At 52.5% G+C, this 12065-nt stretch overlaps 1 long non-coding RNA gene across 1 annotated transcript; it reads left to right on the top strand.

Annotated features, from left to right (window-relative positions):
- The first annotated feature begins 5633 nt into the window (after positions 1 to 5633).
- Positions 5634 to 9023, top strand: LOC121141112. The gene is made up of 3 exons (XR_005878019.1): positions 5634 to 5721; positions 5898 to 8580; positions 8840 to 9023. It is a non-coding gene; the product is annotated as an uncharacterized LOC121141112 (long non-coding RNA).
- The last annotated feature ends 3042 nt before the right edge of the window (positions 9024 to 12065 follow it).

Genomic DNA, 12065 nt, shown 5'->3' with positions numbered 1-12065 from the left:
CCATCTATAAAGGCCCCTTCCTTTCCAGATCACATGAGGATTAACTGAGTCCACACATGAAAAAGTCTGCAGTGATCTCAGCCAGAGCATACGCTCAGCAAACAACAACCAAAACACCACCGAAATGCAGGTGTCTCTGTCTTTATTGTGCCCCGCAAGTGGAAGCTATGGCTGGCCTTAGCCCCTGTCGGCCCTTCTTAGAGATTCTTCCGGTGCTCTGATGTTCTTAGTTTCTCTTGACATTATTTCTTCCCTTGTTTGCTGCTGTTGTTTGGGTTTGGATCACTTGTTCATTTTGTTTTTGTTTTTGCCGAATCTCACTATGTTACACTGGCTGGCCAGGTACTCACTATGTAGTCCGGACTTAGCCTTGAATTCTGGGCAATCCTCCTGCCCCAGCCTTTGGATTGTTGTAATTAGAGCTATGGACCATAACATCCAACTCATCAAATCATATGCTTGTGTTTCCTGTTGAAAACTAGACTGGCCTCAAACTTACCATGTAGTGGATGACTTTGAACTTGGAGTTCTTCTGTTCCTGCCTCCGAGTACTGGGATTAAAGCCCTGGTTACTATCCTGAGTATGTGTACTGTTGGAGATAAAACCCAAAGCTTTATGCCGGCTAAGCAGGCACTTTACCAACTGAGTTACAGCGCCAGCCTTCCTTAATCTTTTTCATAATTTCTTTTGTTGGATGAAATTCCCATTCCCTGCAGTTTGCTATTTTAAAGCGCACATTTCAGTGGTCTTTGGCATGTTTTTACTAGAATTGTGCAACCATTGTCACAGTCAACTTTAGAACATATTATCACCTCCCAAAGGGAGCCCCAGCCCTGGAGCTGTCCTTCCCTAATGCACAACCCCAGACAACCATTAACACGTTGTTGTGTCTGAAGAGTCACCCATTCCAGTCATCTCATATGAACGGAATGGTGAGACATGGCCTCCTGTGTCTAAGCCTCTTCTGAGTATCATGTTTTCCAGATTTCTCACGTGAGCCTGCTCTTCTCTGCAGGTGTTACTCCAGCGTGGCCCGTCCGCAGCTGCTCGGCACACTCGTTGGCTGGTGAACGGTGGGGCTCCCACCTTATGTAGATGACTACCAGTAACAAAGCAAATGTTCACAGCCAGGTGTGTGTGGGCACTCTGGGCAGATACCCGGAAAGGATGGCAGGTCTTGGGTGATTCTGCATCCCAGCTCTAGAGGAATGTCAAGTGTACACGGGTGTTTATGTGCATGTGTGCATGTGTGTACATGTGTGTGTGTGTTTTGATAACAGACATCGTTGTGAATATAGAATGACATCTTGCTGTTCTTTGTTTTTAGGGTTTCCTTTTTGTTGTTTTGCTTTGTCTGAGACGAGGTTTCATTCTGTAGCCCCGGCTGGCCTGGAACTCACTACAAACAGCAGGCTGGCCTCAAAAGCACAGAGATTCACTTGTCTCTGCCTTCCAGGTGCTGGAATTAAAGGCATGCACCACCATACCTGGATTTCATTTTGTTTTCTAGGAGACAGGGACTTGCTCTGTAATTCAAGCTATCCTGCAACTATCAGCGATCCTCCTGCCTCAGCCTTCCATCACATGCTGGAGTTATAGGTGTGGACCACCATTCCTAGTTCAGGAGGTTGTCTCTTGTTGCTGAGCTGTATGGTCTCCATGGTGGCTGATACAAGTTCCTTATCAGATAGATGGCCTGAAAAACTTTTCCATTTGGAAGATTTTTATTTCTCTTTTCGTTTCCCTGGATTCATCATATAAAAGTGCTAGCTTGGGCGATGTTCAATTTATGTGTTTTTCTTCTGTTGCCTGTTTCGTCTATGTCTTTGTTCTTTTTCGGGGGCTTAGTGGGGCTGTCACGAGCATGGGCTTGTACGCATATAAGTAGTGGGGAGGGAGCCCTGACCCTGGGCACAGATAGATGAGGCAATTAGGGAAAGCTCGCTGGTGGGAGTGACTGTTTTTTATGATGCCGAGTGGGGTGCCTTGTTCCCTCTGTGAGGGCTTCTTGGCATGGGTCTAGGACCCCAAAGCCCATTCATGTTGTGGGGTATCTTTCCTGTTCCCTGCCACCCTGATCTCCAAGCACTTCCTTTCTGAGGCCACCCTGAGCAGTGAGCAGAAAAGCCACTGGTCAGGAATCACATAGGATAACTAATTTTGACTTACAGAAGCTGTCTTAAATTGAATAGAAATGGGTGAAAATAGGATTAAGGAGAAAGCCAAGCCAATAACAGATGAAGGAAAACTCCCTAAGAGCTGTCTGCCTGGCTGCACAGGCACTCAGAGGTGGCCGGGTAGGAAGAACACTGGACATTGCTGGGCGATTACATCACATCCCTGGACCGCTGCCCACGCCACCCCAGCCAGACTGTGGCCATCTCAGGGCGGGACGATAGGGTGTGCATTGCTCTCCCTGTGGCTGGTTTATCTGTGCAGAGCCCACTCCGTCCTGAGGATTAGTTTGGAAACAATTAAAATTCTGTGCAAAGCAAGCAGAGGCCGGGTGGCCAGCAGCGACCCATGAGGGGCCTTTACCCACAGAAATCTCAATACAAAGGATCAAGCCGGCCACAACCTGGAGAGCAAGGGACAGCTGAGAAGGATGGAGGGGGTACTGGAGCGAAGAAAGCTGCAGGTATGGGAAAGCAACTAAGAGGGTTCTCTAACCTCCTTGCTTCTGCTGCGCCCGCCCAGCAGCTCTTCCCATTCACACGTCAGGAGACCCAGGCTCAGTTAGTAAAGTGCCTGCATGGCACAAGGACTGAGTTGGTCCCCAGACCCAGTGAGAAAGAGTTCGGACTAATAGTGCACGCGTGTAACCCTAGCTCTGGGAAGATAAAGATGAGAGGACCCTGAGGCTTGCTGACCAGCCAGCCTCGCTTTCTAGGCAACGTCCAGAACAGTGAGAGACCCTGTTTTAAAAAAGAAAAAACAAATGGAAGGTGTCTGATAAACCACACCAGGACACCAGGAATCGTCCCCTTGTCTGCCAACTCACACATCCACAAACACATACATATACCACACCACCACCACCCAAAGAGAGAGAGGTGGGGATGGCAAATCCTTCTGACTCTCAAGGGGTGGCAGCCAGAAGTCTGTAGGCCCTGCAGACTGAGCCTCGGCAGGTTCGCAGTTGGGTGGCACTTCAGCGACCTGCAGATGTACTTTATCCCAAGATTACTTTCAGGGTATTTGTGAGCCCCTGTCCTGTCCTCTGTGAGACTGCTGAGACGCATGTAGCCCTTTTCCTGGCATTTGAAGGAACCTAATTTAGCTGAGATGCAGCAGAGGACACGTGGTGACTCTCCCAGGAGGCAGAGGTGACTCACACAGCAAGGCATCCTCAGGCCCCTATAGTGCAGGTGCACGAAGGCCACCAGGTCACAATGAGCTGGCTCACACCTCTGCCCACTACCTCTTAGAGCTTCCTCAGAGTCCAAGGTGCGGACATGGACAAGGGGCACACCGTACAAGGGCCTCAGAGCATACCTGCTGGTTACCCTCAGCAGGGGTAGCAGGTCTTGGGACAACTTCAAGAGGCTTCCCCTAACTCCCTTGCTTCAGTTCCCCAGCCTAGGTTCTTCCCATTCACACTCGCTGTTCTTCAAATGCACGGACCCCAAGCAGCCAGGAGCCTGCTCTGCTCAGGGGCAAGAATAGGAGTGCCCAGTCTGTACCCTCGGATTACCACACAGCCTCTCATTGTCCTTGAGTCCCAGAGTGACAAAGTGCAATGACAAGGACAGCAGGGTATGAGCAGATGTGAGTGTGCGTGTAAGAGTGATTGTGGTCTGTGAAAGGGTGTGAATTACCCGTGGGAACACACCAAGGGGTCCCCATCCCGTAGGGCTGAGGACACAGCTCTCGGGGCAAGGCTTTCTGAAAAGGAATGGTACAGGAGAGCGAGGGAAGGGTCCTCCATGGAGAGACAGTCCCCTCTGGGAGCACCTGTGGCTCCTTTTCTTCCTCTCTGGGAGCTGAAGCGAGACTTGCCTCACCATAGCACTGAAGAGTCTGCGATGGCCTGGGCTTCCCTCTTCCCTGTGCCCATCCAGATGCCAGGGTAGACAGGACCTGGTGATGGGTCCTCCAGGACTCTGGCTGAGCAGATGTCTACTGTGGCTCCCCGATCCACAGTGGCTCTCTGAGGAACTGTACTCATCCCTTGCTATTTAAAAACCGGCTTCTTCCACCCACCCCCAGGCAAGATGGCAGGTGGTGGCTAACCAGACCCACGCAGGAGCTGACAGGTTAGTAGTCAGGACTCTACCCAAATAGCAGCCATTATGACAGGAAGAGGCTACCCCAGAAAATACTGTCCCCTAGGCAGGGGAGAGATCCCAGTTAGCCTCAGGCTTCAGTCGGGTGCAGGGAGTGATTGGCCTAGGGTCATGTGGTGACCAGAAGCTGGGCCTGGCTCCTGCCCCTTTGGCTTCACTCATGTGTGATCTGGTGTCCCTCACACCCTAAAAGAAAACCTGGAATGTCTCCCAGACCAGCAGGTGTGCAGGGGGTTCCCAAATTTCCTCCTACAGTCTCTGCCTGCCGCCCCTGGGGACCTCACCCCAATGTGACCCTGGCCGGGGGTTTCAAGGTATGTGAGCAAACTTCTGCTTCTGAGAGAATTCCCCAGGCAGGGAGGAGCGGGGCTTTCCTGCCAGAATACAGAGTTCAGCAGCCAGTGGCCTGAGTGACCAGGGACAGTGGGTACCCATGTCTCAAAGATGGACATGGCTCCACCTGCAGCTTGCTGCAGTGCCACTCACAGAGCAGAAGATGACAGGTTAGCCACCAGCACCTGGGACCCCAGGGAACTCTGGAGTCCTCTTACCCTACCCACCCAGGCACGAGTCCTGGAAGGGGACCCTCAGAGATTAGAGACGCATGCTGGCGGATCTTCAGTTACATCAGTAGCTGGCCTCCTCCATTGGAATGGGAGTGTCTATAGCTCCTCCAAGGGCCTGACACCGTGTCTATTTTCCGTGTACCTCGTCCCAGTCTCTACCTCCCCATGAAAGGTCGCTCCTACCCCTGGGAGCTTAGGTCATGCCAGCATCATAGGGTAGACACCGGAACCTTGATTCTCACTGCTTCGGGCTCCGGGCCTGTCAGGCCCCCGCCACTCCGTGTTGGCTAAGGGTATCCTTTCTCCTCCTAGGAGCTCCTGGGGTGCAGGTCAGGGCAAGCAGTATACTACTCTATCCCTGCAGGGCCTGTAAAGTAGGTCTTGAGGGCTGGGCCAAGAGCAGACTCTACTTCCTGATTTTCCTGGAAAATTCCCTTGGAATCTACTTGGCCAGAGGCCAAGGCTCCTTAGGGCATCTTCCTCCTTCCTTCTTCAGCCAAAAGCTCATGTGGCTGTCCCACCCAATGGGGACAGAATCCTTGGGGTGATTCATCTGCCCTTCTCCAGAAGCCCTGGCCTCTCTCTGTGGGACAGGTAGGGCTGGGGACACATTCAGAGCTGATGAGAGACAACCCAAGGCCAAGTTCTCCTGGGCCAGGTAGCATCTTGGGAGACAGGGGCTTGTGTTCACTGGTTCCCACCTCCTAAGGGTGGGTCACAGTACAGTTGGGGACACCCTACAAATCCCAACCAAACTCAGAGAGCCTCTGTCCTCTCTCAGCCAGACCCTGAAGGACAAGCTGGAACCACATGGGATAGTCTGGACCTATGGATGCACTTCTAAAGGTCCTAAGCTGCCACCCAGCAGGTATGGCTGGTGGGCTGGTGGGCTGGTGGGCTGGTGGGCTGGTGGGCTGGTAGGTGGGGCTTGGTGGGCTGGTGGGCGGGGCTGCTAGAATTTTGAGTGGTGGGAAATCCTCAGAACAAGCTGCACCTTCGTGCCTCTGCTCCCTGACACTTCCCTTTGCTCTTCTCTCTTTCCAGTCGTCATCTTTGGATTTCTCCTCCCTCAGCCTCAGTTCCCACATCTGGGAAGTGGATACAGCAGCCTCTGGTATCCTGTGAAAAGGATAAGCACCATATGAGCACCTCAGGCAGGGAGTGGCCAGGCCAGGCCAGGCAGAGATGGAGGTCTCATCAGGAGACCTGAGCCCCAAATCCTTCTGCCTAGCTGGGGAGAACCTGGACCATTGGCCAGGCTCCTGTGCTATAGTTTCTCTGTCTGTTACAGGGGCAGAAGCAGCAGGGCCATGATTGAAAGAGCATTTACTTCACTACACAGGTCACAGTAAAGTGCTGCAATGTCTACCAAGAAAGGCTGTGGGGGTCCTGGAGGCCCCTCTAGAGAAACAAGCCTTGGGGTGCTAGGCACATCTGGGAGCTTGTGAGGTCTCTCTCTTGCCTCACCCTGATGGCCAGGCTCAAGGCATCCTAGTTGGTGTTTATTGGGCTGTGCCTCCCCAAGCCTGCCCTTTACCTAAAGGCGTATTCATTTCAGTAGCTTCGGATGCCACCTTCTCCTGCCTTCCCAGCATAGTCTGTTCTACGCAATGACCCTAAAGGATGATGTCTGTGATTTCACCATGGCTAGCAAAAAGGGCTGGGGCCAGCACACCTCCACCAGCCCCAAACCTGGTCCTGGCCTCCAGGGCTAAGTCCTCCATGCCGGTGGGCACAGGAAGCTGGGTTTCCCAAGCCCCTTGGTCAGGTGATAACCAAGGACTGGGCTGAGATTTGGACTCGCCAGGGGCACAGGAGTGGAAGCCGCTGTTTTCACCCGTTGGCTCCCACATGGAGAAATTATGGCCCCTGGGTCATGTCTTGCTCCTTTCCCCTTAGTTTCTCTGTTTGCATGGAAGCAGCATTTACAGTGGAGAGAACTCAGGACTATCTCTCTGGGGTCCTGCCTGGCCCCTAGGTGGTGTATAGACAGCTTGAGTGGGGCGAAGCTGTAGCTCTGGACATGTGTCCTGCTGTCTACACTCTCTTCCTCTAGCCCTTGCAGGTCCCCAAACGAGGAGTGAGGCCATCCTATGTATAGAGTACCCAGGCACGCAGCTTAGAGCCACTCACAGGTCTGAATGCCTGGCACCCTGGCACCTGCCATCTCTGTGGAGATGGCCACTGCTACTCAAAAAGTACCCTGGGAAGAAGCGGTGAGGGCAGAGCCAGGAAGCTGTGTCTGCATTCGTGTGTAAGATGGTGGGCTGGGTCACTGACACAGCTGATCTGTTTTGGACCCCTCTGCAAAGGCGGCTATCAGGGTTACTTTATGACCCCTGGAAGGATCGAGAAAATTTCCCTCCCACCTTTGCCTGAACCCATTACATCTGGAAAACCTGACTTCTGTTTGAACCATCGAAGCCCTTCACATTCTCTGTTTCCATACAGTCTGTCAGAGTGCTACCTGACCACTAGGAAAATCCCACCTGTGCAGGGAGCTCGTATAGTACATTGCTGTCTCGTGGTGACACGACCTTTAAGATTTTGAAATCAGAGACCCTCCCAAGGTCAGGCTCGCTGATGCTCTCTCGGGGAAGGGATGAACAGAGGGTCATCAGACCCTGGATTCCACCGCGGTCCCTCTCCTGATCCCCTAGTGCACATGATCCTACCTCAGCTGTACAGGGCCTCTGGAGGGTATAGGAGGGGGAAAGTTCACTGGAGGAAGAGGGCTCCGTCAGTGTGGCTTTGGAGAGGTGGTCATCTATGCTGCAGGGGGACTCTCAGTGACGCAACCTGGGCCACCATGTTCCTAGGTGTGCTGGGTCACCAAGCTGCACCTGGCCTGCTGTCTTTGTCTCCACTCCTTGAACAGTCTCATCTTGGATCAGGCTGCTCCCCATCTCCACGGCTGCTCTCTCATTCACCCCAAGTGGGATCTTGGCGACTGGGGGAAGGAAGGGAGAGGCCCCAGTGCGGCTCCTGTCTCTACTAGGTTGTCAGGCCTTCTCCCTTCATGGAAAGTCAAGCTGACACTACAAAACTGAAAGGGGCCCCAGGCACGCACATATAACCCTCACTGGCCATGCCTTCCTCTGCTCCGTAAGCATGAACAGTGGCAGCTTGGAGACACACGGCGTTGCCAGTACACTCAGGAACTGTAATGTCCTGTCAGCGATTAAATTGGGGCCCCAGAAATCCAAGATCTTCGAGGCCAATTTGAACAGAATCCACAGAGGACTGGTGGCACTAATCTGAAGATAACATCATGGAAACTGCAAGGGGACAGACACAAAAGGGCAGTAAACGACGGTGGTGGGGAGGCTGAGGGATGTGCCCACAGGTCAAGATGGCAGCTGCATAGACCAGGTACCCCAGGCTCTTCCAAGGCAGAGAAGTCCTCTCCATGTCCTGGCCATGCACCCAGGCTCTAGGGCTAAGAGAAGGCGGACTGTGTTCCTTTGTAGTCACTTGGTTCAGTCCCTGAGAAATGGTACACCATGCCACGGAGGTGATTATGCCCAGGCCTAAACTCAAGTCGTCCCATCCGCCAAACCCTCTCTACCAGAAACCAGCACCCCCTGCCCATGAGTGTTCCCGGCATCTTCACTCTGTAAATAACTTCACAAGACCATGCGGAACAGGATTTATTCTATGTCCGATCTATGAGCAGCAGAGGCTCAGAGAAGTTGTGTCGTCTGCACAAAACCACACAGCAGGAGGGGTGAGTTTAGGGTCTGGGTAGGTGCAGATTACTTTATATAAAACACACTCAGGGACAAAGAATTGAGACTCCCCAAAACTCTGGTGGTAAGAAGGTGACCAATACCCCCCCCGTGTGTGTGTGTGTATGTGTGTGTGTGTGTGTGTGTGTTTGTGTATGTGTAGGTATACATGTTCAAGTGTGTGTGTGAAGCTGTGGAGGCCAGAGATCAATGTTCAGTATCTTTCTCAAATGCTCTTCATCTTGTCTTTTGAGACAGGGTCTTTTGATGAACCTGGAGCTCATCAATTCAGCAGGTCTAGCTGCCAGCAAGCACCAAGAATCCATCTGTCTCTACCTCCCCAGCACCAAGATTATAGGCATGTGTCACCACTCCTGGCTTTAATATGGGATCCGTGGACCCAAACTCAGGTCTGTGTGCCTGTGTGGCAAGCACTGTGCCAACTGAGCCATCTCTCCAACCTCTCTGGTTTTTATTTTTGACATGCTCCACCATGAACACAATGCAAATTTATTTTCAAAATCAACATTTCCTCCAAACAGTTGTCTCCTTTTCAGTGTTTCCTTGGGGCTGTGAGCTCTGAAGGTGATCATGACAATGACTATGATGGTACCAGGGATGGTGGCATCTATCGTCAAGCCCATGTAGGTTACTATTACATGACTTCCCAGGGATACAAGAAACATCTATTCACCCTAGATATGGCACCATGAGATCAAAGCATGATTCTCTCCATGTCCAACTTGCTGAACCAATGAGCTCATTGGGGTTAACTACTTACAAGAGTATTGGTGACTAATAAACAGCTGAATCACAGAAAAACCAGCCCAGCGTGCTGACAACTCAGGAAAGCTGCATCCCTTGTGACCACCCCAGTTCATCTCATAGACCATGTGCAGCCAGGGGCAGGAGGGAGTGGTGGCTGGAATCTTACGTGAGTATCTGGGGATAACCCCTCCTTTCACAGGGGAGTATTGGTAGCCCCATCACTACTATTGAAGACCCAACCATCACTGTATAGTTTGTTCCACCATGGGCCAGGGTCACCTGAAGGTCCCCACAGCAATTTGCTCCATAACGACTTTTCCCACAGACCTTGATTCCTGACCCCCAGACCCTCAAGGGAGCAGATCTGTCCCTGGAGCCCCCCATGCTTTGACATCAGTCATAGCAGCACCACCCACACCTTATCCCTGCAGCTGGCCCAGTGTACTGACCCAGGCTTTTGCAAGGCTTCTGGGGTTTGCACATGAAAAACACCACCACGGCACCCTCCATAAGCCTCCAGGTTTTGCATTTGTATGAGGGGACACATGGGCTTCACGGGCTCACTTGGGGAACATAAGGGTTCAGGGTTGCTCCAGGACAAATGATGTGTCTTCCACACCAGAGGGCCAGCCCACCCTGGCCACATCAGTGTAGGTCTCAACCCTGTGCACATATCCACATGGAGAGCTGGCTCCTGGTCCTAGTTCCACCCTGCCTGATGGGCCCAGACTGGGCTGCCCCTCATGGCCCCACAGCCGCTCCCTGGCAGCTGCCAGCTTCGCCTCCTGTTTTAAATTGCAGCCTGCTGGGGTTCCTGTGGCCCCTTGCCTGTGGCTCCCCTCCGGCTTGGCAACCAGGGAGTGCCTGGCCCTCTGAGGTGCTCTGGGCTGCTCTATCCAGCAGGCGTGGGCTGGGTGGAAAATGACCTCAGAGGGCGGGGTAGCGGGGCAAGCCTTGGGGAGACCAGGGGCTCCCGGGGCCAGCAGGTTCCCACGCCTCAGCTGCATCCAAACACTATGCCTAGATCCCTGGTTCTGTAAAGAGGAGGGAGAACCCCATTGTTAGCCCATTAAAGATGCCTTATGCGGCTCAGCTCCTTCGGGGGCTGCAATTGCAGGCTAGTGTGAAAGGAAACAGAGGACAAGGCTGGGCAGAGACAGACAGAAGACACTGCTCCTACAACCCACCCAGGCCTAGGTATCCCCCCCCCCACCCATGTAAGCCACAGGGAACAAGAAGAGCTTGAATGTCATCAGGGGTCAGCAGGACAGTTGTGACAAAATCTGGGGACTCATGATAGACTCACAGGAGAGGCAAGAGATATAGGGTGTTAGCAGCTAACAGGGTACTCTTTGGCCGGAAGGCCAGGACATTAGTAGTGTTCTCTTCACTGTAACAAAATTCCTCACAGAAGCCACCTCAGAGAGGAAGGGCTTCTTTCAGCTCACAGCTCACAGGATACAATCCAGCGTGGCAGGAGCTGGTGGTTCAGTTTGTGCCTCCGCTTGATCTTGGGGATCAGAGAGCAGAACATTTGGGTCAGAAGGAAGGCTGGGCTATAAACCTCAAAGTCTGCCACCTTCATCATGCCTCAGGCCTCACGGCTCCATAACTTCTCCAAACAGCCCCACCGGCTGGGAGCCAAATGTTTGAACATAAGAGCCCGGAGGGAGAGCAGACAGCATTTCACATCTGAACCATAACACCAGGGGGTGGGGCTGGGGCCCCAGCGGGAGGGGAGCTGGGCTGATAGAACCTTACTGAGCAGGAGACAGGGCCTGAAGTTGTGATCGTCTGACATGACAGGGTTCATCGGGCAAGAGGGTGGACAGAGCCCCTGCTTCCTCCACTCAGTCTCCTAGCTGGGTGCACCATCTTGGGCAGGGAAAGGAGGGGTGTGGCCACTTTGGTTTCCTGCGGGTGGGCTCAAGGACAGTTTGCTGGGCTCTGGTGGATCATCTATCCATGCATGGGTCATGTGGGAGAAGATTGTCAGTCTCTAGTGGGCTTCTGGATAGCAAGCAAGCCCAGATGGAGCCTGGGATCCCTAGACTGAGGGAGATGACTCTGCTGCTGCTGCAGGTTCTCACTGTCCCTTAGCTCATGGACGCATCACCCTGCCATCTCTGTGGTTGCGCCTTCTCCAGCTTTGTGTCTTACACATCACCTGTAAGGACTTGGAGTCTTTCAACCCAGGGCCACCTGATCTAGACTCCAGACTTCACCATATCCTGACACTGCGCCCATCGGCTCCCATACCACCCCCTCCATGGACACATTAGGGGCGGGACCTACCCTCCATTTCCCAGGCTGACTCCAATTCCCATTGTACTTGGCATCATGGGACAGAGGGTACATCACAACCTGTGAATCCTTGCAAGGAACGGATCAGAGCAAGTTTTTGGGTGACATAAAAAGTGTCCACACAAAGAATTATCAAAAAAAATTCAAAGGACAGGGTCAAGGAGATTCACAACTTCTGTGAGCCTCTTGGGTGAGGGACTGGACACTTTCAGGCTAGTGTCTCTGTCCCCAAAGTCTCTGGCAGTCAAGAGAAGGGAGTAGAAGAGTCTGCTGGCCCCTCAGACCATCTCCCAGGTCCTTTTAAATCTGTCCATCCACCTACACATCCATCTGTCTATACATTTATCCAGCTGTTTATATTTTATAAACTTCATTATAAAAACTTGCAAATAAATAAAAACATCACATATCA

This window comes from Mesocricetus auratus, unplaced genomic scaffold (genome assembly GCF_017639785.1).
Source record: "Mesocricetus auratus isolate SY011 unplaced genomic scaffold, BCM_Maur_2.0 Super-Scaffold_100007, whole genome shotgun sequence".
NCBI lineage: Eukaryota > Metazoa > Chordata > Mammalia > Rodentia > Cricetidae > Mesocricetus > Mesocricetus auratus.
Note: the sequence above shows the minus strand (reverse complement) of the source record. Positions and strands in the feature narration are given on the sequence as shown.